The following is a 14370-nucleotide window of genomic DNA, read 5'->3' on the forward strand; positions in this document are numbered from 1 at the left end:
CTATCACAATTAATTTGGTTATTTATTAGTGTCTTGAATTTTTTGAGCACCATCTTAATTAGATTTTCTTTTTGTAAAACCTTACATATCTTCTTAAATCATTGAAATGCTAACCCTATTACTTGGTTTAATGAGGTTCTATGAAATATGTTTGCCAGTAGTGAGAAGTCTTTTTCTTTCACTAGGTGAGTATTTTTTAAATGAAAAGAGGGAATGAAAAATGAGGCTATTGACTCCCCTAGTTGCTAACTAGTGGTACCTGGGGATTTTCTACCTTCTTATCTACCTAATGGAGGTAATTGGCACATTTTAATGAACAACCACAGAGCAGAAGAGAAGGCAGGAAGGAGGTTTTCCCTAGAAACGTGAATTGAATGTGCTCGTTGTTGAAAGTAATTAATGATTAGATTTTGAATCATATAAAATAAAATGCTTCACATTCTATTTTCTAAAAATGACTTTCGGGTGATTAATAATAGAATGGTTCACGTTTACATAATGGAATACTTCACAGAATAGATTGTGATTCCTCCACAGCAAATTCTCCCAAAACTTGAAGTAATATTTTTCCAATCAAAAACTGTGTCACAAATGATAAGGATGGGACAATTTGCTGAAATGCGAAGAAGGAATCATAAAAGAAGGAAAATTCAGCCATTATTTAGAGGAAGATTTAGGCGGTGAGAATGCTAAACAGTGTTTCAAACTTTGATTGATTGCTTGTTTGAATCTGATGTTCCATGAGCACAGTCCTGGGTGAGATTCCTGAACAGTTACACCAGTAAGGCAGATCATCAACAATATAAAGCTTAATAGGGAAAAATTGTGGTTACTCTTGACATTACAATTTAGAGGACTGTGTTAAAAAATATGGACTAAGAGACTTTAGACACAAATTAGACTATCACTGCTCCACTGCCCTTTGAATCAGTGCAACCCTTGCATTCATGTCAACTCACTCGAAAACAAAAAGGGACAGAGGATGAGAAACTGCTGTCTATAAAGACTGTGTGGGTGCATGAGGTGGAGGCGGCTGGATACGAGGGCATGATGGAAGGGAGAGTGGATGATGGAAATGTCCATCGGAAAGAAACACGCACCTAGCCTTCCTGTTTCCCAAGACCTTGCTCTTTGAATGTATCTTTTGTCTACATCCTGTCTCCACAACTCCCGCCTTCTCACACACACGCCCCCACACTCCCTGAATCAATGTTGGAATAAGAAATCTGGCAGAATTTCCACTCAACAAAATTTACCATCCATGAAATGATTGCATAGAAACTCCAAAGAGGCAGAGCGTAGTGGCTCATGCTTGGAATCCCAGCACTTTGGGAGGCTGAGGCATGTAGATAATTTGAGGTCAGGAGTTCAAGACCAGCCTGGCCAACATGGTGAAGCCCCGTATCTACTAAAAACACAAAAATTAGCTGGGTTTGGTGGTGCGCACCTGTAATGCCCTCTACTCAGGGGGCTGAGGCAGGAGAATCACTTGAGCCTGGGAGGCAGAGGTTGCAGTAAGCTGAGATTGTGCCACTACACTTCAGTCTGGGCAACAGACTGAGACCCTGTCTCAAAAAAAATAAAAGAAAAGAAAAAAACTCAAAAGAAACACTGCAAGCATGGGGAATGTATTTAGGGAATTTAAATAATAGAGCTTTAAAATAATTTAAATGCTTAATATCATCCTATATGAGTTGATGCCATAATTCAACCTTAGGCTGTCTTACATGTCAAAAACATCTATGGTAAGGAAATGAGTTGGAAATATTTTAAATTATTATTTTCAAAATCTTTTTCAATATTATGCAGATTTAGAAGCTGTATGCGGCCTGTCTCTTTTCAATGATTTGTGGTAGAAACACAGAGCACTTCCTGTGTCAGGCACTGTTAGCAGCGGGGCATGGATAAGCCAGGGTGTCAGGAAGACTCCGTGTGTGCGGACAGGCTGCACCGCATTGTGTGTGTCATCATACATGTGAGCCAAGGTGCCGATCTAGAGGGGCTGTCAGTTGCCCTAGGGCAGCCGGGAAAGGTGTCCCTGACAAGCTGACAGGCCGTGGGGTCTGGAAGCATGAATGAATACTTGCCCATCAAATAATAGAACACTCTGGAACAGCTGCGGAGTAAAAGGTATGTTCCAGCAATGGAGAGGCTTCATGTAGGGAACCATGGGCCACAGGTGAAGGCATGACCCCACCGTAGGAATCTGGGACTGAATCTCATATAGAAGATGGTATTCGAGCAGTGGGTGGTAAGATTTAGCAGGGTCATTTGTGGGGGATGGATGTTCTCTCTCCACCAGTTGCTGCAAATTCAGTGAGGCAACAGAAATACTAGGGTGTCAAATGGACTATGCTGCTTTCTTTTCCTCTCTGGGATGATAGCAATGGCTATCATTCTTAAGAGAAAAGTACATTGTAGCTCTTGTGGAGTAGAGGACAGTTTCTCCATTACTAAATGAGCCCCAAACAATTTCCAGGGTAAATACATTTTGTCATCTGTTTTTTTTGTTTTGTTTTGTTTTTGAGATGGGGTCTTGCTCTATTGCCCAGGCTGGAGTGGGGCGATGTGATCTCGGCTCACTGCAACCTCTGCATCCTGGGTCCAAGCAGTTCTCATGCCTCAGCTTCCCAGTAGCTGGGATTACAGGTGACTGCCACCACATCTGGCTAATTTTTGTATTTTTTAGTAGAGACGGGGTTTCACCATGTTGGCCAGGCGGGTCTTGAACTCCTGACCTCAGGTCATCTGTCTGCCTCTGCTTCTCAGTGTTGGGATTATAGATGAGCCATCGCACCCAGCCAATATTTTTTGTTGTTTTTTATTCTACACATCTCAGTAACTAATAACATGCCATAATAAAGCAAGCTCTCTCTCTCTTGTTTTTGCTTCAGCTGGAACTGCTTCTCTTTGCTGTTTCTTCCCTTATAAGTTAGTGATGTTAGCCTGGCCTGTTATTTTTGATGATGCACAAATGTGCCCTCTTCCCTGGCCTAGATATGGGAGGAGGATATGTCATCTAGCAATGGATGTGTCACATTTATTTGTTTATTTATTCATTCATTCATTCACCATTATTTTTCTGAGACAGAGCCTTGCTCTGCCACTCAGGCTGGAGTGCAGTGTGGTGATCTCAACTCACTGCAACCTCCACCTCTCGGGTTCAAGTGATTCTTGTGCCTCAGCCTCCTGAGTAGCTGGAATTACAAGCATGCGCTCCCATGCCCAGCTCTTGTTTTTGTTTGTTTGTTTTTGTATTTTTAGTACAGACAGTATTTCGCATGTTAGTCAGTCTTGTCTCAAACTCCTGGCCTCAAGTGATGTGCCCGCTAGGCCTCACAAATGCTGGGATTACTAGTGTGGGTCACCATGCCTGGCCTGATGTGTCATTTTTAAACAGAGATTGCTTTGCCTATATGTCTCTTAGTATGTAGCTTAGTTTTTAACTTATACCTTTTAATACCAGTAAATTACAAATAGCCAATATTTTAAACTTCTCTTTCCAAGTTCAACCTTTTACAAGCTAAGATGTGGCAAATTTTGTTTTAAATTATGTATGAAATAAGTATTATATAATACATAATAAAATGTTATATATAATAATGTAATATATAATTATTTCATTACGTACATAATATATATTATTTACATAAGTGACATAATTTATACAAAATTATATGATATGTGTTCTACATATTAAGAAATAATAGGGATACTTTATTAAAAAGTACCTTAAAAAGATACTTTAGGCAGTTAGCTCAGTGCCAGTTTAACAGTTCAGAAAAAAATGCTTCCATCACGTGTGGGTGATACAGAATTGCAGCAGATGCTATAATTTATAGCAAAGCTCAAAGTTCTGGACCCCAGTGGTACCTACAGATTAATTCATTCCTTCATAAAGGCGCCATTTTGTACACTGTAGGTTTATGTGGTGAATTTGTTAAGGAGTTTAAAGTTGTTTTGGCTGGGCGAAGCAGTTCACACCTATAATCCCAGCACTTTGGGAGGCCAAGACAAGCAGATCAAGAGGTCAGAAGTTCAAGACAAGCCTGGCCAACATGGTGAAACCCCATCTCTACTAAAAATACAAAAATTAGCTGGGCGTGGTGGCAGGCACCTGTAATCCCAGCTACTGAAGAGGCTGAGGCAGGAGAATCGCTTGAACCCAGGAGGTGGAGGTTGTAGAGAGCCAAGATTGTGCCATGGCACTCTAGCCTGGGTGACAAGCTAGGCTCCATCTTCACCCTGTGAGGTGAAAAGGAGGGGAGGCTGCTGGGAACACAGGATAAGAGACAGGCTGATGGTCATGTGGAGGATGGAATCAAACTGGCATTTAGAACAGAGCGATGTAAGTGCTATTTTGCAGAAATGAGAACTGAAGGAAGAGCACATGGGAAGAACAAGTGGCTGAGACCAAAGGTTCAGGGAGGGTCCCCTGAAGGAGGTAACCATTCAAATTGAGAACCTGAAGAAGTAGGGCCAACTGAAGAGGCCTACTTCTGTGAAGAGTGTGCACAGAAAGCAGGCACATTTGCAGAGAAGCAGAACACTTGGCAATTTACATGTAAGAGGCTGATATAGTTCTGTCGTGTCCCCACCCAAATCTCATCTTGCATTCCCATGTGTTGTGGGAGGGACCCGATGGGAGGTAATCGAATCGTAGGGGCAGGTCTCTTGGGTGCTGTTCTCATGATAGTGAATAAGTCTCACTAGATCTGATGGTTTTTAAAAGGGGAGTTTCCCTGCACAATCTGTCTTCTCTTGTCTGCCACCATGTGAAATGTCCCTTTCACCTTCTCCCATGACTGTAAGGCCTCCCCAGCCACATGGAATTGTAGGTCCAATAAACCTTTCTTTTGTAAATTGCCAGTCTCGGGTGTGTCTTCATCTCATTATGACTAATACAGGGTCATAAAGAGAGAGAAAACAAGGGAGAGCTGCCTTGATGCCTCCTGGGGTCAGCAGGATGAGGGAGCCCTGTGCTGACCCTGGGAGCTCAGGGCAGCAGGAGTTGGCAGAGTGATCCTATGTCCTTTGGTGGCTTCACTGAGTTCGTGTACACAGAAGACAACGTGGAGATGACCAAGAGGCAATCGGATGTGCAAGTCCAACGCTCAGAAGCAAGATCGCTGCTAGAGCCTCATCTGTCAGGGACATAGATGGGACCAACACCTGTGGGAGGACTGAGGATGGAGTCGGGGAGAGAGAGTGTGCAAAGTGTGGAGAAAGACCAAGGACGTTAAATATTTAGAAGCCAAAAGGGAAGACTGCTTCAGAAACAAGAGTATCAAATGTCCCTGAAAAGTCAAACCAGGACTGTGAAGCCTGTGGCATTTAACAGCAAGGAGGACCTTGGTGCTCTTGACAGAAGCAGTTTCAATGAAATTGCAGGTGGGGGAGAAGCTGCAATCTAGTTGTGAATGGCAGGGACAAGTAGGTGGTGGCCGTGTTTCTCAAAATGAGGTTTCCTTTTCTTCCTCCTTTTTTATCTTTTATTCTTTGTTTCTCTGTTTTCCTTCATTTCAACATGTGAGCTCCTTGAGCACATTTAAATGGGAGTTGAAATTGTTAATAAGTGAGGGCGATAAACCTTCCTGAGGAGGGCGGAGGGGGTGGGATCTGGAACCCTGCACAGCATTTGAGCTGCAACTTCAACCAGAAGGGAAGGAGCAGAGCCGGAGTAGGGTGGCATGCAGCTGCACAGCTTTGGTTAGAAGGAAATTAGGGAACCCTGCTTGGTGGCTTCCATTTTCTCTTTGAAATAGGAGACATGGTACTTCCATATTCAAACTCTTGAAACCAGAACTCTTTGTTTCTCCTTGAAAACCTGTTCCCCTGCCATCTCTGGAAATAGAAATTGTATTCCTGTAGTTGCATAAGCCACAAAACGTTGGCATTGTCCCTATATCCTTCATTCTTTTATATCCCATGTTCAATCTACCAGTGAGTTCTATCATCAGTTCAGTCTTTAACATTTTTCCAAATCTAATCACCAGGCTGAACCTCCCTCACTGGTATAAGCCACAATCATCCCTCACAGGACTATCTCAATAGCTCCCGGAGGTCAGTTGTATTGAGTTGAATGGTGTCTCCTCCAAAATTAATGTCTTCCTGAAATCTCAGGACATGAACTTATTTGGAAATAGGGTTTTGCATATGTAATTAGTGAAGACGAAGTCAAACTGGCTGAGGATAAGCTCTAAATCCAATGACTGGCATTCTTATGAGAAAAGCAGGTGAAGACACAGAGAAACACAGACACACAAGAAAACATGACATGTGATGGTAGAGGCAGAGATTACAGGGAGGAGCTGCAAGCCATGAGGGCCAAGACTGTTGGCAGTCCCCAAAGCTAACACAAAAGGATGCTCCCCTAGAGCCTTCGCAGCGACCATGGACCTCTGACACATAGACTCATAAGACTCTGACACATAAGATTTCTTATGGTCTCCATAACCATGAAATTATGTGTCTAATTTTTAAACCACTCAACTTTTGATATTTGCTGTGACAGCCACAGAAAACTAATACACTCCTCTTCCTCCCCACAGTCCTAGCTCAGAGCAGCAGAGTCATCATTTCAGAATGTAAATCAAGTCATGTCATTCCTCTACTTAAATACACTCAAATGGAGTCTCATCTCACTGAGAATGAAGCCCGTGCCCTTGCAGAGTCCCACAAGGTCCTATGTGATCTACCTCTGTGATCTCAGCTCCTACCACTCTTTTACTTGCTCAGTCCGGCTTATGCGAGCTTTGAAACATATAAAGCATCTTCCGGTGCTCACTTTTCCTTCAACCTAGAACACACTTGCCCACATGTCCTCATGGACCACTTCGCTTCCTTCCTGTCTTGAAGTCCACCTGGACCACTCTAAAACGGAGCTCTCCTCCCGATCTCTACTCCCTCCCTCTGCTTTATGTTCCCTGGAAAACTTTCCAGCACCCAACGTAGTATATGTTTCTTTACTACTCTTTTCCTCCACTAAAACATAAACGTCATGAGAGCTGGGGCTACATTTTGTTCAGTGCTACTCCCCTGATGCTTAGCATCACTGGCACACAGCATGATTTGCACACAGTACGCTCTTGACAAATATTTTTTAAAAAAATTAAATGAATATGCAATGAATAAGAAAGGAGATGTTAGGATTGGAGGAGATTGTTGGAAGTTTAAATATGGTAGAGGATGGGAAAGGAAAGGGCCTGGGAAAGAGAAGGCCTGTCTGGAACAGTTGATACCAGAAACCATGACTTTACAGGGTCAGCCATGTGTGCACCCCACACCTGGGTTTAAGTATAAAGTCTTGCACAAAGTAGGTTAACTTGTACAGAAGGATGCCTTGATCAACACTGCATACAGTGTTAACTGGACAAACTTTGCATTAAAAAGACTCATGTGACAATGTTCAAAGCCAAATAAACCACTATTATTCACTTGCTAGGAGACTGCAATGCATGTGCTGGCCAGATTATATAACCACCAAGATTTCTTATAGCTCTGACACTTGGCAGTTTCCTTCCTCCCTCACCCTCCTCCTCCTCCTCCCTCTTATTCTTATTCTTTCCTTCCTTCCCTTTCTTTTTCTTCATCACCAACACACCATTATCAGACTCCACAATTAGCTTCAATTTCTTCTTTGCCACAACAAACCTCTTTCTGGCCGCCATCATTTTAGAAACAATGAAGAAATACAATTTATATGAAGGCTGGAAAACATTTTATCTTTCCCGAATAGGTTATTTCTTCAATAGTTATTCTGCCAGCTAGGATCCTTGGGGTACAAATATCTTACGGACATTTATGACTTAAATAAAGTTTTCTGAAACAATGAAAGAATTTGTCTGTTGGAAATACTTTTGATAGGCTATCTACAAATTCCAGGTTGAATGTATTAGGCTATGATTGATTTCATTACTGCATATCTGGAATTGGTCTAATGTCTATTGAACGATCAATTACTCATTGTATCAGTTTCCTGAAGACTTCTCCATGGGCTGGAAAAATGCCCATGCAATTAATGTCTAAATGCCCTCTGCAGCATATTGGTGATAAACAGGGTCAAATGAAATTACATAGAGGTCTTCCCTGTTGGAGAAAAAATGAGGGGTTTAGCAAGAGCCAGGTTGAGTGACTCAATGTCAGTCTAGGAGCACTTGGTACAGAAGGTGTTTCAAACCGAGTTTTTTTTTTTAAGGTGGAATAACTTCTTAGGCTGCCAGCTGTACTGACACTGAATGCATATGAGAGACAGTGTTTAAATACCTTTTCCCTAAATGTTCCTTTGAACTTATAATGTGTATGGGTCAGAAGTTTGGATTTGACAATTGTAGCTTGTCGAGACTATCCTTTGGATGAATCTCAACTCAGGTTGGATTTCCACAGCTGCGCCCCATCTGATTGGATTTCCTGGGTTTTGAACAGCCACTACTTCCTGGTATTCAAATAACTATGAGGAAGGAGAACCCCGTAACCCTATGCCTGGTGACCTAGATGCTCTACCACTCAGACCTAGTGCGTAAAGGGGAGAGTCAAGTCCTGTATGTGTGTAAGGAATGAGCAGAGGGATGTGGTCTGAAGAACCAGCAGCTGTGGCTGTTCATGGCTCAAGGTTACTTACGAAGCATCTTTCAACCTGACCTCCTCCCTAAGTAAGGCTGAATAATTGATAAGAAGGGAGATGCTGAGACATATGACCATGAAACAAACAGAAGATAATGTCTCATATTAGTTTCCTATTGCTATTATAAAAAATTACCACTTTCTTAGTGGCTTCATAAAACAACACAAATGTATTATCTTACAGTTACAGTGGGAAGACATCCCAAATAGATTTTAAGGGGCTGAAATTAAGGTGTCAACTTGGCTGGTTCTTTAGGAGGCGCCAGGGTACAATTTGTTTTATCTTTCTTTCCAGCTTGTGGGCTTCTCACATTCCTTGGCTTGTGGTCCCTTCCTCCATCGTCCAAGCCCACCACTTCAACCTCTGCTTTCTCATTACTTCTCCTCTCTGACTTTCACTCTTCCATTTCCATCTTATAAGATCCTTATGATTATGATTGGTCCACCCAGATAATTCAAGATAATCTTCCCATCTCAAGATCATTCACTTAATCGCAGGGGTTTTTTTTTCCTACCCCATAAGGTAAAATATTTACAGGTTTGAGGGGGATGTAATCAGGACATCTTTGTGGGGCCATCATTCTGCCAACCACAGATATGTTTGGCCTGAGCTCATGTGCAAACACATTGATCTGAGTCTCCAAACTTTTGTTAAGTCTACCAAATGCTTGACTCTCAGTTGGACATGGATACTGCCAAGCATAGTTCTCTGTATGGACTAGATACATTTCCAGAGAATTTATCTTATTATACTTGAGTCATCAAATTATTTACAGTTAAATATTAGAAGCATATAGAGTCTTGGTCACCAAGTAGCCCAACAAGGGACAAGTGGGAAACAGGAATGTCCTGCTCTGCCCTCACTCCCAGGACTGAGAGCCATCACTGCAACAAGGCGAAGTGTCGACAGCACTGCTCTCAGCAGTTTTACTCAAATTGCAAATTGCTTACCTGCTTATGCTTCATGAGGATCCCATTACAAAGCAAACTGCTTCAATTTCATAGCAATTCTTTTATGGCAGAGAGCTCCTAGGGAACATTTCTTGAATTAAGATGCCCCGTAGACTTCACTGGCAATGAAATGGAATCAGAGAGACGTATAAGCAGAATCACGTTGTTTGAATTTCACTTGCTTTCATTTTTATTTACTTATTTGTTATAGATGGTAAATGTTACAATAAATTTAAGAATACTATTTCAAAATTATGGATGAGAAGGCATACACACACACACACACACAAACACACACACACATATATATATATATATAGTTGGAGGTGGAGCCTGGTAGGAGTGATGGATCATGGGGGTGGTTTCTAATGGTTTAGCACCATACCCCTAGTTCTGTCTCATGAGTGAGTCCTTACGAGATCATTGTTTAAAAATGTGTAGCACTTCCCACTTCACTCTCTTGTCCTCTTGCTTCAGACATGTAGGAAGTTCCAGCTTCCCCTTCACCTTCTGCCATGATTGTAAGTTTCCTGAGGCCTCCCCAGCCATGTTTCCTGTACAGCCTGTGGAACTGTGAGCCAATTAAACCTTTTTTCTTATAAATTACCCAGTCTCCAGTAGTTCTTTATAGCAATGTGAGAACAGACTAATACACATGGTAATATGTTGTCATTTTTCCTTCCCTGAGGCCTTCAAATGCACATCTCTGTGTTCCTTTCCTCAGTAAATGGTATCATAATCCTCCTAGTTGTCTAAGCCAGGATAGCGGCATCATTGTTACCTTCCACCTTACCCGTGTAATTACTTCCTTAATAACATCCAGTCCCATTTTCTCCACGCCCACTACCACCACCTTAATAAACACCCTCCAGATGTCCTGCCGATTTTTCTTCTATAGCTTCTTATCTACCCTCCCGGCTTCTAGTTTTGCTCACTTCAAATTATTTCCCACATTTCTGTGAATAATTTTTCTAAGACATAAATCTAATCATGTTATTGTCTGACTTAAATTTTTTCGAAGCTTTCTCTTTGCCTTCAGGATAAAATCCAAGCTCCTTCACATGGTACCCAAGGGCCTGGACCCTTCCAATCACCCCAGCTTCATTACTTGCCATGACCCCACATGGACACAATACTCCAGCCAGAATGGAGACTGAAAACCAGCATGGGCCTGAGTTGGAAATCGCACACTGCAACCCAAAAGTTCAAACACAAAACAAAAAGGAACTTTACTTTTTGTAGCCTTGGGCTTCAAGTAGTTCTGGAGTCTCCACTCTCCCTGAAGGTGGTAGCTGGGTCGGGGCAAGGCGTTTGAATTTTCCAGTCAAGACAACTCAGTTTCTTCTGGTCTAAAACAATATTCTAAATAAAAAACTGTATCTTTGGGGTCAATTTCGTTTTTAAAACAGAAAGGAATCTTTATCCATCTTCCTTTTTTCCCCTTTAACTCTGAAAGCAGAAGGAAAAAGGGAGGAAGGGTTATATGCAATCCTGCAGAGATGGGAGAGGAGACATTGGGGTCCCCTTGTGATTCTTATAGGCCCCACTTGCCTCTGTCTGGGGTAGAACTAATTGCCCTGAGCCTTTGGGCGCAGGCTTTGCGCCTCACGGTATCTGCTGCACTGGTAGCCCGAAGGCCTCCCCTGTCTTGCATGGTGGTTGCTCCAAAGCAGTTTGGCCATTGCTCCCCACTGTGCCATCCCCATCTTGGCTCTCAGTGGACCACCCACCATCTGAGTCTCTCCCAGTCTTGCCAGTGTCACCTTGCAATGAGCTCCAGGTTTGGGGCTATCTTCCCTATAGGATTTACTTGTCCCAGGCCTTGAAAACGCCCTTGACTGATGTGAAAATTCATATTTTTCTTATAATCTAATTTCATTGAGTTTTAATGTACAGACTACAAACGCACACGTTAAACTACAGTTGAAAAATATATATGCACGTGCCACAAATATCCCAGTGAAAATGCAGAACATCCTTACCACCCAAGAAAGGTATTTTCTGCCTCTTTTCAGTCAGTTTCTGTGCCTCCCAGATGTAAAAGCTGTTGTAATGTCGATTGAGATATTAATGGAGAAAATGGGGCTGGCTGCTCTTGAATTTCATGTAAATGAAATATGCACATACCATATACTGCTGTACATACTTTTTGTATCTGACAATTTTTGTTTTCAAAATGTTTTTGAGATCCATCCATGTTGTTATGTTTATCAGTTATTTGTTCTGTTTTTAATTGCTGAGTAGTATTCTATTACATGAATATATCACAGTTTGTGTGTCAGTTTCCCATTCATGGACATTTGAACTGTTTCCAGTTTGAAGCTGTTACAAAAAAAAGCCTAGGAACTTTCTTGCACATCTCTCCCACTACTGTGATGTCATGTAACCCTTCCTCACTTTTTCCTTTCGCCTTCTGAGTAAAAGGGAATAAAAAGGAAGAGGGTTAAAATTTCCTTTTGTTTTTTTAAAAAAGGCATTTATCTAAAAGGTTCGGTGTTTATTTAGAAGGTTGTGTTCGTACATATTTATAGTTTCAAGCATAGAGGTTTTTTACATTTTTGTTAAAATTATTTGAAGTATTTTATATGTTCATGTTTTTGTATACGGTGTAGTATTTTTATTTATTTTTAAGTTGTTTATTGTTAGTGCATAGAAACAAAATGGACTTTTCTATGTTGAACTTGCTAATTCCACTAATTATTCTCATGGGGTTTTATTGTTGCTGATTGACTCCTTGGCATTGTCTACCCACACAATTAAATCTACCTCAGTACATAACGACTAATTGTTTCCTTCTTTCTATAAAATTTGGGTTTAATTTTTGCCTTCTTGGTCTAGCTTTTTTTAAATTTGAGGTAGAGTCTTGCTCTTGTCGCTAGGGCTGGAGTGCAATGGCAACATCTCGGCTTACTGCAACCTCCACCTCCCAGGTTCGAGATTCTCCGGCCTTAGCCTCCCCAGTAGCTGGGATTACAGGTGCCTGCCACCATGCTTGGCTAATTTTTTGTATTTTTAGTAGAGATAGGTTGTCACCATGTTAGTTAGGCTGGTCGTGAACTCCTACCTTAGGTAATCTACCCACCTCAGCCTCCCAAAGTGCTGGGATTACAGACATGAACCACCACACTTGGCCCTTTGTCTAGCTTTTTAAGATAGAGCCTTAGATTATGGATTTTAAGCCTTTATTTATTTTTTATTGTTTTCTGAGACATGGTCTTGCTGTCACCCAGGCTAGAGTACAGTGGTGTAATCTCAGCTCACTGCAGCCTCAACTTCCCAGACTCAGGTAATCCTCCTGCCTCTGACTCCTAAGTATGTGGGACTAAGGGTGCACAACTCCATGCCTGGCTAATTTTTGTATTTTTTGCAGAGACAAGGTTTTGCCTTATTACCCACACTGATCTCAAACTCCTGAGCTCAAGCGATCTACCTGCCTTGGCCTCCCAAAGTGCTGGGATTACAGGCGTGAGCCACCACTCCCAGTTTTGTTTTCTCCTAACTTAAACACTTTAAAAGTTTTCTTCTAAGTGTGCCGTTTTTACTGCATCTTAACAAGTTTTGATATTTTTTTCCTTATTCTGTACAAAATATTTCATAAATTCCCTTGCTGTTTCTTTTTTGACCTATAAATTATTCAAAACTATGTTGTTTAATTTCCAAACATTTGTGGGCTTCCTAGATTTTTTTGTTATTGATTTGTAATATTTAGAATTTAACTCACTGTAGTCAAAAAGAAACTTTGTATGATTTTGATCCATGGAAATGTATGAAGATATTTTTATAGCCAAGTATATGATCTTTCTTAGGTATCAGCAATCTATTGCTTCATAGCAAGCTACTCCAAAACTTAGTGGCCCAAACACAACCATTTATTATTTTTTAATAATCCTGTTGGATGTCTGGATGACTGTTCTGCTAATTTCCCTTGATCACACTCATGAGGCTGCATTCAGCTAGAGGGCTGGCTGACACTGACTCAGTTGGAGCACTGGCATGGCTGGGCCTCTCTCCATGTGCTCTTTTCATCTCAGGGCAATCAGTCTTAGCTTCTTTGCATTGTGGCGGCAGCATTCCAAGAGGGTGGAGACCAAGTGTCAGGGACTCTTGCGGCCTTGACTCATAGGTGGTATAATACCAGTTCTGCCACACAAGTCACAAGACCAGCTGACATCAAAGAGGTGGGAAAATAAACTGTACCTCTTGAAGGGAGGAGGGACTAATTAATTTGTGGCCCTGTTTAATGGAGGGCTCATGAAGTTTCCTATTTGGAGTTTTGAAAAAATGCTCTTGCAAGTTTTGAGTGTGGTGTTTCATAAATTTTGATGACCACAAATTGGTTAATGGTGTTAAAATCTATATCCTTCTGATATAGATTTTATCTATATTTTAGAGCCCTGATGTTAGATATATATGTGTACATATGGAAACGTTATGTCTTCTTTATAAATTGACTGTTTTCATTACTAAATGTTCTTCTCTATTTCTGGTATGGAAACTTACTTTGTCAATATTAATTTTTCCATAGGAGTTTTCTCTGGGACTTCCAGCCGAGCCAGCCCCTAGTCAACATCAGAGTGGGCATGAGGGGAAACCTTTTATAAGGTGTTCATGAAAGCAACCCAAGGAAAATATTTGATTGTTTAAAGTAGAAAGCCTTTAGTTAGAGGTTATATTTTCGCCTGATACTGTTAAAATAACTAGTCGGGAGACCATTGGGCTGAAATGCCTCCAGTGCCTTGAGTTTCTACATAAGCAAACCAAGTCTCACTCAGGGTAAGCAGTAAAACAATACCTAAA

Source organism: Sapajus apella, unplaced genomic scaffold (genome assembly GCF_009761245.1).
Source record: "Sapajus apella isolate SASKATOON/1434 unplaced genomic scaffold, GSC_monkey_1.0 scaffold11, whole genome shotgun sequence".
In the NCBI taxonomy this organism is placed as follows: domain Eukaryota; kingdom Metazoa; phylum Chordata; class Mammalia; order Primates; family Cebidae; genus Sapajus; species Sapajus apella.